This window comes from Sciurus vulgaris, assembly GCF_902686455.1.
Source record: "Sciurus vulgaris genome assembly, chromosome: 10".
NCBI lineage: Eukaryota > Metazoa > Chordata > Mammalia > Rodentia > Sciuridae > Sciurus > Sciurus vulgaris.
The window spans coordinates 8867011-8879026 of record NC_136470.1 but is presented as its reverse complement, the minus strand read 5'-3'; the positions used below and the strand labels follow the sequence as shown (position 1 = coordinate 8879026).

At 40.6% G+C, this 12016-nt stretch overlaps 1 long non-coding RNA gene across 1 annotated transcript; it reads right to left on the bottom strand.

The window, feature by feature from the left end:
- Positions 1 to 4918: 4918 nt before the first annotated feature.
- On the bottom strand, positions 4919 to 9617 carry LOC306670901. Its single transcript, XR_013766532.1, has 2 exons — positions 9502 to 9617; positions 4919 to 5442 (listed from the first exon to the last, which is right to left on the bottom strand). It is a non-coding gene; the product is annotated as an uncharacterized lncRNA (long non-coding RNA).
- Positions 9618 to 12016: the final 2399 nt, after the last annotated feature.

The window sequence follows — 12016 nt, the reverse complement described above, 5'->3', positions numbered from 1 at the left end:
CTCTCACTGGGCTGTCTGCTCCAAGAAGCTAGCCTGGATAGGCGCTTCCCGCCAGAAGTGGCCGGGCTGCAGGCTGCTTGGGGAAATCCCTGGCTGCCCTGTTCTGGTCCCTGAAGCAACCTGTGGGCAGGAACTCGCCACCCTGGTTCAGGGAACTGAAGCTTGGTTCTGTGCAGAAAGGCTCTCACTGGGGGGCCTGCTCCGAGATGCTGGAGAATCTGGCCCTGTGGGAGGAGCCCATTGCTGGAGTGGGCAGGGCCGCCTGGGGAGGACTCTTGCTGCTCTGCCTTACTCTAATAAGCCACCCGAATCCAGGCCTGCCGCCCAAGCAGCGCTTCACCGCTTTACCGGGTGGGGGAGACTCACCCCGAGGCTCTATTTTAGTCCGAGTCTCTCAATGCCTCCCCTTCTTGAATCCTGGGTTCTGGAGCGACTGGAGATGCAGTTACCTTCTAGTCCGCCATCTTGGATCCCCTTGTACTATTTAGATCATAAACTACCTTAACGTTTGTCTTCATGTCTGAGCCTTCCCCGTCTCCATGGCCATTTGTCCTTTTCAGAAACATCTTCCCACAACCACCAACTGATATCTTCTTTTATCCTAAATTGCTGAGCCCTGGGATGTCTCTTCATCTTCCTGGGTGTGTAGTTTCCCTTCCCTCCCACCCACCACTATGCTAATGTTCCTTCTTCACTGGTAGACACTTACAAGGGCAGTCATATGGAAATTTAGGAAAAAGGCATTTGAAGTTCCTTCTACCCTAACAGGGAATGGGGAGCAGGGAGGCACGGTCCATGCATTCATGCACAGAGCCAGTCCTGGCCACAGTAATTGAGGAAATGGATGGTTCTTTTTATAAGATGGGCTAGAAGAACAATGCTGGCATTTCCAGCCCACATCAACTTTGGATGTGCCATCTCTAACCTGTCACAGGTGGTGAAAAATTTAAAGGCCATTTTTATTTTTTCAATCAACAGCTTGATAGGATTCAATAAAAATGCAATCCCTTTAATGGATAAGTTAATGTACTGACAAATTGAGGTCTGGGGCCCCCATACCTGGCACACACACAGAGGATCTCTTTCCTGAAACAGGCTCTTCCCTTCCCATCAAAGCGTATGAATTATTTGTCCAAACAATCTCCTACTCCGAACAAAATACAAAAGCTTGATCAGTGTTGAAATCTGGGTGGAGTCCACTAAATCTAAGGCTCAATTTTTCAGGAGGAAAAATCAGGTACATAGTAGGATAGATCAAATGAAACCAAAACACTCTACCTTGCCAAGCATTTCCAGCTGCCAAATACCAAATGCAGTGCAGGATGGGGCTGGCTGGCTCAGACTTCATGAGGTCAAAGAAGTGTTGTTTAAAGAACTTTTGACATTGTTCCTTCAACAAGTGGACTGTTCCCTTATACTTCTCATCAAGCAGAGTTTTTTAAACATTTCAAGGTCTTCAAATGTGTGTGATTTCTTTGATACTGTATTTTGACATAAATACATTTATTTATGATTACTCAAATTACTTTAACATGTTGGGAGAGGTACTGCATTTTTTCAAAATGCATTATATATACCTTAAAATATCCATGCAATATGGACTTTTTGCTCATAAGTGAATGACCAGACTACTAAGATGATCAAAGACTTGCCATCTTCTTGGTATGTCCGGGTGTTCCACCACCTCCCCGGTACCCAGAAGCATATTCACAACAAAGAGATCAACTGAGCCAAGAATTATTTCATCACTCAGTCATCCAACCTTTAAACCCAATTCTTGTCCTTCATTTCAACCTTTAGTCATATCCAAAAACTTCATCAGCATCTGGAGACAGCTCCTTTCGCAAACCACCTGACAGCTGCAATCTCCTGCTCACTCTAGTGTCACGATCCTCACCTGTGTTTACATCAACCCATTGCCCACTGTGCACGGAACTCAATAATGCCTGGATTCAGAGGGTGTGATTTGAATCCTGCTCCTCACCCACCCAAACATAACTACACACAGAGAATCCTGTCTGTAGGAAGAAAAATAGTTTGGGCTGCCTACTCTACTTCCAAAATAAAAAGAAGAATCCACTATAAAAAATACAACAGCTCACTTTGCAGATCACCACAATTTTACAAAGCACTTTCACAACCATTATTTCATCTGAGCCCCACAAGAACTCAACAAGGTTGGCAATGCAAGCATTATACTTATTTTAGAGATCATGACATCAGAAGCTTCCCAATAGTCCTAGCAGGAAAGTGGCAGGGTCCCTGTGGCACAACTGCTCTAGCGCATCACACAGCCTCAGAAAAGACTGATTCGTGCAGCACAAACCTGCACCGAGGTTTGTCCTGGTGCTCTAGGACCTCCTAGGGAGCACTGGAATCAGTAATCATCCCAATAAACATCTCTTGAAATGAAGCCTTATGAATGTGATGCTAAGTTATTACATAGCTCCAGCTCCTAAGGACCACGGTCCACGTTATTGTGCTGGACTCTTCCCACTCAAATGGCTCTTCATCATCCTGCACATTTAAATATTACATATACTGTGTTATTTCAAAATGATTGGGAAGGATCACAGTATTGTTCAATTAGTGATGTGAAACTATCCACAGTAATAACTCACTTTTGTATGATTCAGTCTGCTCTTTCATGAATCCCATTCCTGGTAATTAATATTAGGCCCTGTCTTTGTTTAAAATTTTAATAATTTGTTCATCAGGGATTTAGGCATTTTTAAATATTGTATGATTAGATCATCTGTCCTGATGACTAAGCTTTGTGATATCCCTTAATTTTTTTGCCTGGGGCAAGTTCCTCACTCCCCCACCTAGCCCTAGTCTTTTTCTGTGAATTTTTTCTTCTCTTGTAAAAAGCACACAGGTACTCCAGGGTCACACAGACCTGAGCTTAAGACTACCCCAGCCACTCAGAAGCTCTCTGATCTTGGTCAAGTTACTTAACTGCTTGGCCCTCTGTTATCCCTCAGAATCTTGGGCTCACAGAAGTTTTCAGCTCATAAAATTATTTCAAAGCTATTCATCAAAAGTCTGGCACATAGTAAATACACAAATGATAGCCATTGCTGACATTATTACTGCTTATTTTCTTTTTAATTTTCTTATTTCTAATTGTTGAAAAATACAAGTAGGATTTGCCACCTTTACCATTTTGAAGTTTAGGGGTTTAAGTAATTCACATTCTTGAGTAACCACCACCGTCTGTCTCCAGAGCTCTTTCCACCTTGTGTAACCCAATTTCTGTTCCCATTAAACACCAGCTCCCCTCTCTCCTCCCTTACCCTGGCAGCCACCATACTGCCTGTCTCCATGAATTTGACCACTCTCGGTGCTCACATCAGAGGAATCAGGTAGTACTTGTCCTTTTGTGATCGACTTATTTCACTCATCACAATGTCCTCTAGGTTCATCCATGTGTCCTGTGTCAGAATTTGCTTCCTTTTTAAGGCTGAATATTATTCTGCTGCACAAGTGTACCACACTTGTTTGTCCATTCACCTGTTGACTGACACTTCGTTTGCTCCCACCTTTTGGCTGTTGTAAATAATGCTGCTATGAACATGTTGTACAAATTATTACTATCAGTTTTATTCTTATCTATTTTTTCTAATACTGACAGTAATAGAATAGGATCCAATCAACTCAGCAAGTAATAAAACCAGCCTTTCATTATTCTGATGCTAACTTTGGTAACAGTATAACTTCTGAGAGGTGCAATCTTCAAGATTCAAAAATGGTAACTTCTCATCATGTATTGTTTGAGCCTAAAATTGTGGTAAATGTGGCTCTGGACTGATTCAACCAATGAATGAAGGACACAAAACAAGCCAGAGCTCACAATCCTCCTGTTCAATGAAGAAGCATCCAGAGGTATTAGGACTTTGGCAAAAACTGTGCAATGTTCAAAAAATGGTGAAGATAGTCTGTATTTGAAATAAGAATCCCCTTGAGACCAAGGCCTTCTGAGTAAGGTGAATCCCAGGGAAGAAAACTCATTGTGGCAAAACATTGTTTAATCCAGCTATGTTACAAGGGAAATAACAGATGCTGGGACTAGAATTCTCTTCTTTATTTCATTCATTTATTCTCAAAATCTTTGAGCACCTACAGGAGACAGGCATTCTGGTGGGTGCTGACCAACCAAGGTGGGCAGATCAGATTCTACTGTGAGGCACACATGTGGAGAGATCATTTTAACAGCTTCATGTGTCCCCATTTAAGGTCACTCTCCAGGACTGCCACAGAATGAATTTCCCTCAGAAAACATTTACAGAGCACTTTGGGAACTTTTCACAACTGGCCCTTGGATATTTTCCTTCCTGTCTTCAGTTCGTGGATAGTCATCTCTTTTTCTATTGGCTAGAGATGGGTTAACATTATGATTTGTATGTTAAGAGTTCTCCAGAAGGATAAAAAAGAGAGAGAAGCACCAAGTAAGAGAGAGATAATAGAGGTAGTGGTAAAGGTGGAGGGAGATGGAGATGGAGATGATATAAATAGGCTTATTATAAGGAATTAGAGTTCGCAGTTATGGGGACTGGCAAATCCAAAGTCCATGGTACAGATGGAGACCCAGATAAGAAATGACATTGCAGCTTGGGTGTCCAAAACCTACAGGACAGGCATATGAGCTAGGCACTCAGGTTGGGCACCTCAGGAATTCCTTGAAGAATTCCTTCTTTTTGACAAAGCCTCAGTTCCTGCAATTAAGGCCTTCAGCTGAATGGATGAGGCCCAACCACACTATGTCTGATATACCTGATAATCACATTATGTATGAATTACTTGATTAAACACTGACTTAAATGATAATCACATCTTTATATCTTCACAGTTAACATGAGAAAACAACTGGGCACAACAGCTTAGTCAAAATTAACACAAAATTAACCATCAGAATATATGAAATGTACCTCAATTTCTAAAAACTTAATAAGAAAACAAATTATTCAATTTTTAAAATGAGTATTTAGAACACAGTCTTAACCAAAAAATTGTACAGATGACAATCACATGAAAAGATGTTTAGCATCATTAGGAAAATGAAGACTTAAAAGCATGTTTACACCACTATTTTAGAAACCCAAATTCAACCTTAGTTGATCTAAAATGGATTGAATAATGTCATGTAAGGTGACCCAAGCCTCCAGGGATACTCCATGTGCCTTCAGGCCTTAACATGACTCTAGCAAGGAGAAGCTTTTCAACAGCTGAGTATTGATTCTGGATTTCACTTTTGCCTTCCAGTACAGAACCAACATCACCACCATCTGGACTCAGCTTCATGATGTGCAGAGATGTTTCCACTGAAGCTTCTCATTTATTAGTTTCTATTTTGGTTGAAGGTTTGGTCTTGGATTCTCAGTTTCAAATGTCTTCTGTCTTCCAATTGTTGGTTATCTGTGGTGCTGCTGATCCTTGTAAATTCTGTAGACAGGGAACAGCAAACTGTAAAAAGCTGCATAGCAAATGTTTCAGGTTTTCCTTCAGCTACTCACTTCTGCCCATTGTAACACAAAAGCCGCCATAGATGAGGTGTAATACCCAGGTCTGGCTGTGTTCCAATAAAACTTTATTTGCAAGAATAGATGGTAGGCTATATTTGGCATACATGCCTTAATTTATTTGACCCCCTACTCCTACAACAGCCCTATTCTGTTTTACTTTCCTCATTAGAAATTCCAAGGGTGACATGATGTGTTTGTATTTGCAAGATGCATGATCATAATCAACTTAGTAGGAAGGATACAGTTTGGGTTTGAAGGAAGACATAGAAGACCTGCAAAATCAGAGGCAGAGGTCTCCTCTCAGTCATTCCACTAATGGCATGATCACTAATAAGACTGCCAACAGGCCTTAGTGCCTGGCAGAGTGGAGATGCTCGAGTAAATGTGGGTATTATTGTTATTGGGGCTAGATTAGTACAGTGTATGTTGCTGAAGCTGTTTCAAATATCATGATTAAATACTTTTTAATTCAGCTTATCACATTCATTTATGGAACATGAACTTCCAGCTCCCTTTTCAGGGGGAAATCTGGTTAAAAACAATCTCAGAGGCCAGGGATTCTAGGTAAGGTGAGGAAACGCATAGCCAGAGTTTCAACCCTCATCAAATATGGGCATGCCATGGACCCTATTATGGCTGTTTTAGCTATTTTGCCCAATAACAACTAATTTTATTACAGCAACTTGAGACCCTAAGTCATCCCCAAACTTCATATCTCTCCTAGTTCACCTATAAGTTTTATATGGTTTTTACATCCACATTTTAATAGGAAGTACACGTACTGTTGTGCTGCACTGGGTGAGTTATTTAGATTCTCTGGGTTTCAGTTCACTCATGTATGAGTAGATAACAATACCTACCACGTGGTATGGACTGAAGTACATCCAACAAAAAAGATAGGGTGGAATCCTACCCAAACACCTGTGAATGGGACATAATTAGGGGACAGGGTCCTCACAGAAGTTCTCAAGTTAAGATGAAGTCCTTAGGGTGGGCTCTAATCCAACATGACTTGTCTCCTTATAAAAATGTAAAGCTAGAAACAGACATGCATCCAGGGAAGACAAGTCAGAGGCAAAGATTGGAATTAAGCTGCCACAAACCCAGGAATGTCTGGGGTTACCAGAAAAGCTGGAAAAGGAAAAAAAGGGAACCTTTCCTCTATAGGTTTCACAGAGAGCATGACCATGCCACCACCTTGATTTCGGACTTCCAGCCTCCAGAACCAGGAGAGAATCAATTTCTGTTGTTCCAAGACACCCAGTCTGTGGCATTTTGTCCCAGCAGGTCTAGCAAACTTGTACAGTAAAAATCCAAGTAAGATAACGGAAAGAAAGTGCATAGCCCAATGCCCAATGTATGACACATATCAGATGCTCCAAAGTGTTTTGGAAGACACAAATGTTCTTTTAAAAGTCTAAATGCCATTTATTGAATACCTAGCATGTGTTCTATTAAAATGTTTTGTATATGTTCTCATCTGTAACTTTGGTGCTATCATATATTGAGAATTACCAATCTCACCCACATTTTAGACAAGGAAACTAGAGCCCAAGGAGATTAAGTTGCTCTTACAAGAGGACTTTCTTGGGAAGTGGACATTGAATGTAGCGATGACATTGGAAGAATCAAGGAGTCAGAGTTGTTTAAAAGCATTTTCCCTATGAAATGTAGTATCAGGGCTCCATGCCACCCTGAGGCATATTCCCCACCCCTTCAGACTTCTAGAAGTGTTCTACAAGTTAATTGTAACAAAAGGACCTGGAAATGTGCTGTCACCCAGATCTTTCTTCCAAGAAAGGCTCGTGGCCACAGCTGTCAACTCCTTTAGAGTTCACCGGGCTACAGAAAGCCCAGACCCAGCATCACAGTCTTCCAGGGCAGTCGGGACATTAGATAACTTAGCAAGAGGGCTGGACATTTCAGGCCACAGCCAATGACTGAGGGACACTCCTTGGTCTAAAGCACCCACTTCTCAGGTGGCAGAGGTATTATCAGGCTGCTGCTGTAACAGAATATCACAGACTGGGTTAATTCATAAAGAACAGGAATTTATTGCTCACAGTTCTACAAGCTGAGAAGCCCAAACTCAAGGCACCAACACTGAGTGTCTGGTGAGGATCTTCTTGCTGCACCTCACATGGCAAAAGTTAAAGGGCAAAAAGAGCTGAAGGCTGCATGGAGCCTCTTTTCTAAGGGTCTTAATCCTACTCACAGGGAGAAATTCTTGGAGCCTAATCACCTCTTAAAGGCTCCACTTCCTAACACTATCACGTTAGCATCACCTGAGTTTTGGAAGGGACAAATTCAAACTATAACACCAGCTCTACCAGTAGGCATCTCCTGCCAATCCTATGTCTCCCTGCCCTTCTCCCTTTCTCAGGCACTGCCCCTTACACATACACTGCACTCCAAACTCCATCTGCGGGTCTGCTTCCCAAGAATCCGCTGAGCTCCACCTCTTCCTTCCACTGCCAGGAGGCAATACTGACCCAAATAGGAAGCTGGTGAGACACACCAGGAGCAAAAGGACCCTGCTTTCCAGAAGGAGGAAGTGCAGTTAGGTGTGGGGCCAGGGCTTAAATGCCTAAAAATTCTCCACCGCCATCTATGAACAGATTTGAGGTCCACTGACTTAAAATGCAGAGAAGGAGTCTCCATTAAGTAATCCTAAAATTTAAGAGCTCACCTTCCAGGAGGGTTCAGAAGGAATCTCTCTGTGTTCTACTGTATGTTTTAAAGGAATGAAGGATAAGAACACAGAAACACAAATCAATTTCACAAAACATACATGCTTAGCGAAGAACAGCCTATTCAAATGACACTTTAAATTCATACAGTCATTACGTAAAAAAAAGATACCAAAAGTCTTGTGATTGGTGCAAAAACTACTTGGCAGATGGTAATTGTTCCCTAAAAAGATATCCACATTTTTGAAGAGGGTCAAGGTCAAAAGAAGCTAAGTAAGGGGTTGGAGAAAGAATGAAGTGTTCCACAAAAATTTCTGAGCTGATCAAAAATGTACACAGAAAATTCTCCATTTCCAATAAAGGCACCCTGAATTTCCTGGTACTCTTAGCTCTATCCCTGCCTTTCAGGGTATCTGATTACACTTATCAGGGGCCATTAGACTCTGCTAACAGCAATCAATCCAGTTCTCAGTCTTAATTCCTTAAAGAAAGATCTCCTCCTTTGGAATGAAATTTTCCACCTTGTTCATTCAATGCACCAATGCAACGAATAAAGTTAGACTTACAGATTTGGCACCAGAAGTGAGATCACCTCCCATCAATCCACAAATGGACAGTCCCATGCCTCTATCACAAAGCAATGGCCACTTCTTGCCCCAAGCTTTGGTGAACAGAAGAAAGATGAAGTGATGTGCAATATTCATTATGATAATTGCAAAACTGTGTGGAATGCCAGAGGCAACAAGCCTTAGAGATCTTTTGGCCTGGCTTCCTCCTTCTGCAGGTAGGGAAACAGAAAGCCACCATTACAGAGGGCAACAGAGGTCCCATCTAGCTTTCTGATTTGCAAACCAAGTTTATTTCTGCTGTAGGAGATCACCACCCATATCGTGTCATGTTTCCCTACCACATGACTTAGGGAGAAAACTGAACTACTCAGCCTGATTCACTCCAGAAAGGTCATCCCATCTTTGCCATTTTACGCCTTGTGACATCTATAGCCATTTCAAAGATAATTCTGACTAATTGGGATTCATCACCAAAAAACAGTAACAAGGGGGGTAAAAATCTACCCTGAATTTAAAATTCTGTGGACATTGTCTCTGATTCTCTCTCTAGTCTCTACTAAAGAGGAAAAATGATACAGCAAAGAAGATACAGTGAAACAGGGAATCTCACAAGATTAGTGGAACTAGGACTGGCAGACAAACATTTACCAGAATATGGAAAGAGAAGCCACTAATTACAAAAGTAAATCCAATACCTGCCCCTGGAGCTCTGATTCTCACCTGTCCCTCGGAAATGCAGGTCTGTGTGCACCAGAAGGCAGCTCAGCCATGCCCAAGTTGCTGGGTGCAGGTGTTAGGCAGTTATAATCCCTTCAGAGCCTCCCTGTATACTTTTATCTCAAGGAGGAAACTAATTAAATGACATGGGGGTGGGAAAGACGGGTGAACAGGATGGGGCACTGCAGGCTGGGAGAGGCAGCTCCAGGCTATGGCAGTGAGCCAAGAGATGCCACAGGAGATGAGATGCCAGTTCTCCTGAACTTGAGCAGGCCAGAGTGTCAGAGAAAGCAAATGACAAAGAGAAGATCCCCCCTGAGCAAAGGGCTGGGAGAAAGAGCAGGGGTAAGTGCAAATTAAGTGGGTGAAATTTAAAAGGTTGCTGGCAAAACCAGTAAGAATGGCAAGAAAATAACATTTGCCATCTTAATTAAAACTCTGTGTTTGGTAAGAAGCAGACTAGATCACACAGAAGACAGAAAGGGGATTTGGAGGGAAAGCTGCATATTCAGGATGGATGAGAGAAAAGATGTGAATCAACAGAGAGAAGATGGTGGCTGCCCTGACCAACTCCATCAACCCAAGCACTGAAATTCAGAGGAATTTAGAAATTGGAAAGACAGTTCTGATAGTAAAATAATTCGTGAAAACTTCCAAGAGTTTAAAAACAGCCAAGTTAGTGGAGGAAAAGGTTCATTCCACACCTTCCAGCCCTAACTGATAAGGGACTGAGACACATGCTGAATAACCATTAATCACAGGACTGGCTTCAATTGGCCCCCACTCAGCCAGAGGAACAAGGAAGAGGCAACCCACAGCAAAACTACACAAAGCGGCTGCAGCTGTCCCTCCACTAACACTGGAAGCAAAGAGAAAACACAACACGGTTCGTTCGGCTAACCCTAAGCTGAAAATAGATTATTCAAAGACATGCACCCAAAAGGTCAAGTGAAACTTTTAACAACAGACTTTGATTATATAAAGGGACTGGTGGTGGCCACTGAAATTTACTAAAGGTGGTCTAAATAATGTCATGCAAAAGCTGACCAAACTAAATTTACATGCAAAAATGCCCTCAAAAATGCAGTCTGTAAAAACAACATCTAATAGCAATGATCTGAATATAAAAACCCACTTTACATTTTTTTAATCTCACAAATGAGAAGAGTAAAAACACATTAAACCTCTTGCTTGATGTAGAAAATTTTTTTCTAAAATTATTTTATCAATTATTATAAAAACATATATTTTAATGTTTTAAAGACTCACTAGAAAAATTAAAATTAAAATACATGAACTCAATCTCAAGAGAATGTAGAGGTTTAAAAGAAGTACAGGAAATGAAGAACAGAAAATATTAGAAAGAGGAAGAAAAGTTTTCCTGAAAAGCAGATGTATTCTGGTAAAAAAAAAAAAAAAAAAATTCAAACATCTTTTGGAAGATGATTGAATTAGAGTTTAAAAATTCAACGTATTTTGCTCCCAAGAAAGAATGTTGAAAATAAAATGACCAGGAACAAATTTTTTTAATGAGCAGAAATTTATCAGACAAATATTAAAAGTGATTAAAACTAGTAAAGTATAGCAATATTTATTTCTAACAAAGTTGACTTCCAAATAGAATATCAAGCAGGACAAAGACTGAAATTTTATATCAATAAATATATAATCCATGAACACAAGACCATATTAAATATTTGCTAACTGCATAGCATCAAATACATGAAGCATAGGTTATTACAAATACATAGTATTTTATAATAGAAGTCATTACATAGAAATTTATATGCATTCCCCTAAACAACTCCTAATTAAAAATCAAAACAAACCAATAAACAAACTAATTTTAAATGTGTAGAATTTTAAAACTATTTTATTAAAACTTTTGAGATAGGCTCAGATAAGTTCTCATAGGAATGTTCACATCTAAATTCTCTTTGAATTAAAAAGAAAAGAATAAAACTAAATGAACTGAGCCTTCCATTCAAAAAGCAAATAAATCTGAAAGAGGTAGAGACACTTTTCAAAAAATTAGTTCTGTTAAACAAACTGTAGACTTACTAGATAAATCCTGGACCAGAGTCTTTGGCAAACATACATACATACTAATATACATCTCTAATCACTCAAATTAAGAAAATAAAATCAGAAAATAAAAACAGCCATGTAAATTAAAAAGTAGAAAAGATCACAAATAATAAGAAAGTTAAAAGATTTTTAAAATATTTTGGGGCTGGGACTGGGGTTCAGTGGTAGAGTACTTGTCTCACACGTGTGACTCACTGGGTTCAAACCTCAGCACCACATTAAAAAAATAAATAAATATATTTTTAAAAAGAACCATTTTGGCTAGGCATGGGGGCGCATACCCACAATCCCAGCAGCTGGGGAGGCTGAGGCAGGAGGATCACAAGTTCAAAGTCAGCCTCAGCAATGGTGAAGTACTAAGCAACTCAGTGAGACCCTGGCTCTTAAAAAAATACAAATAGGGCTGGGGATGTGGTTCAGTGGTCAAGGG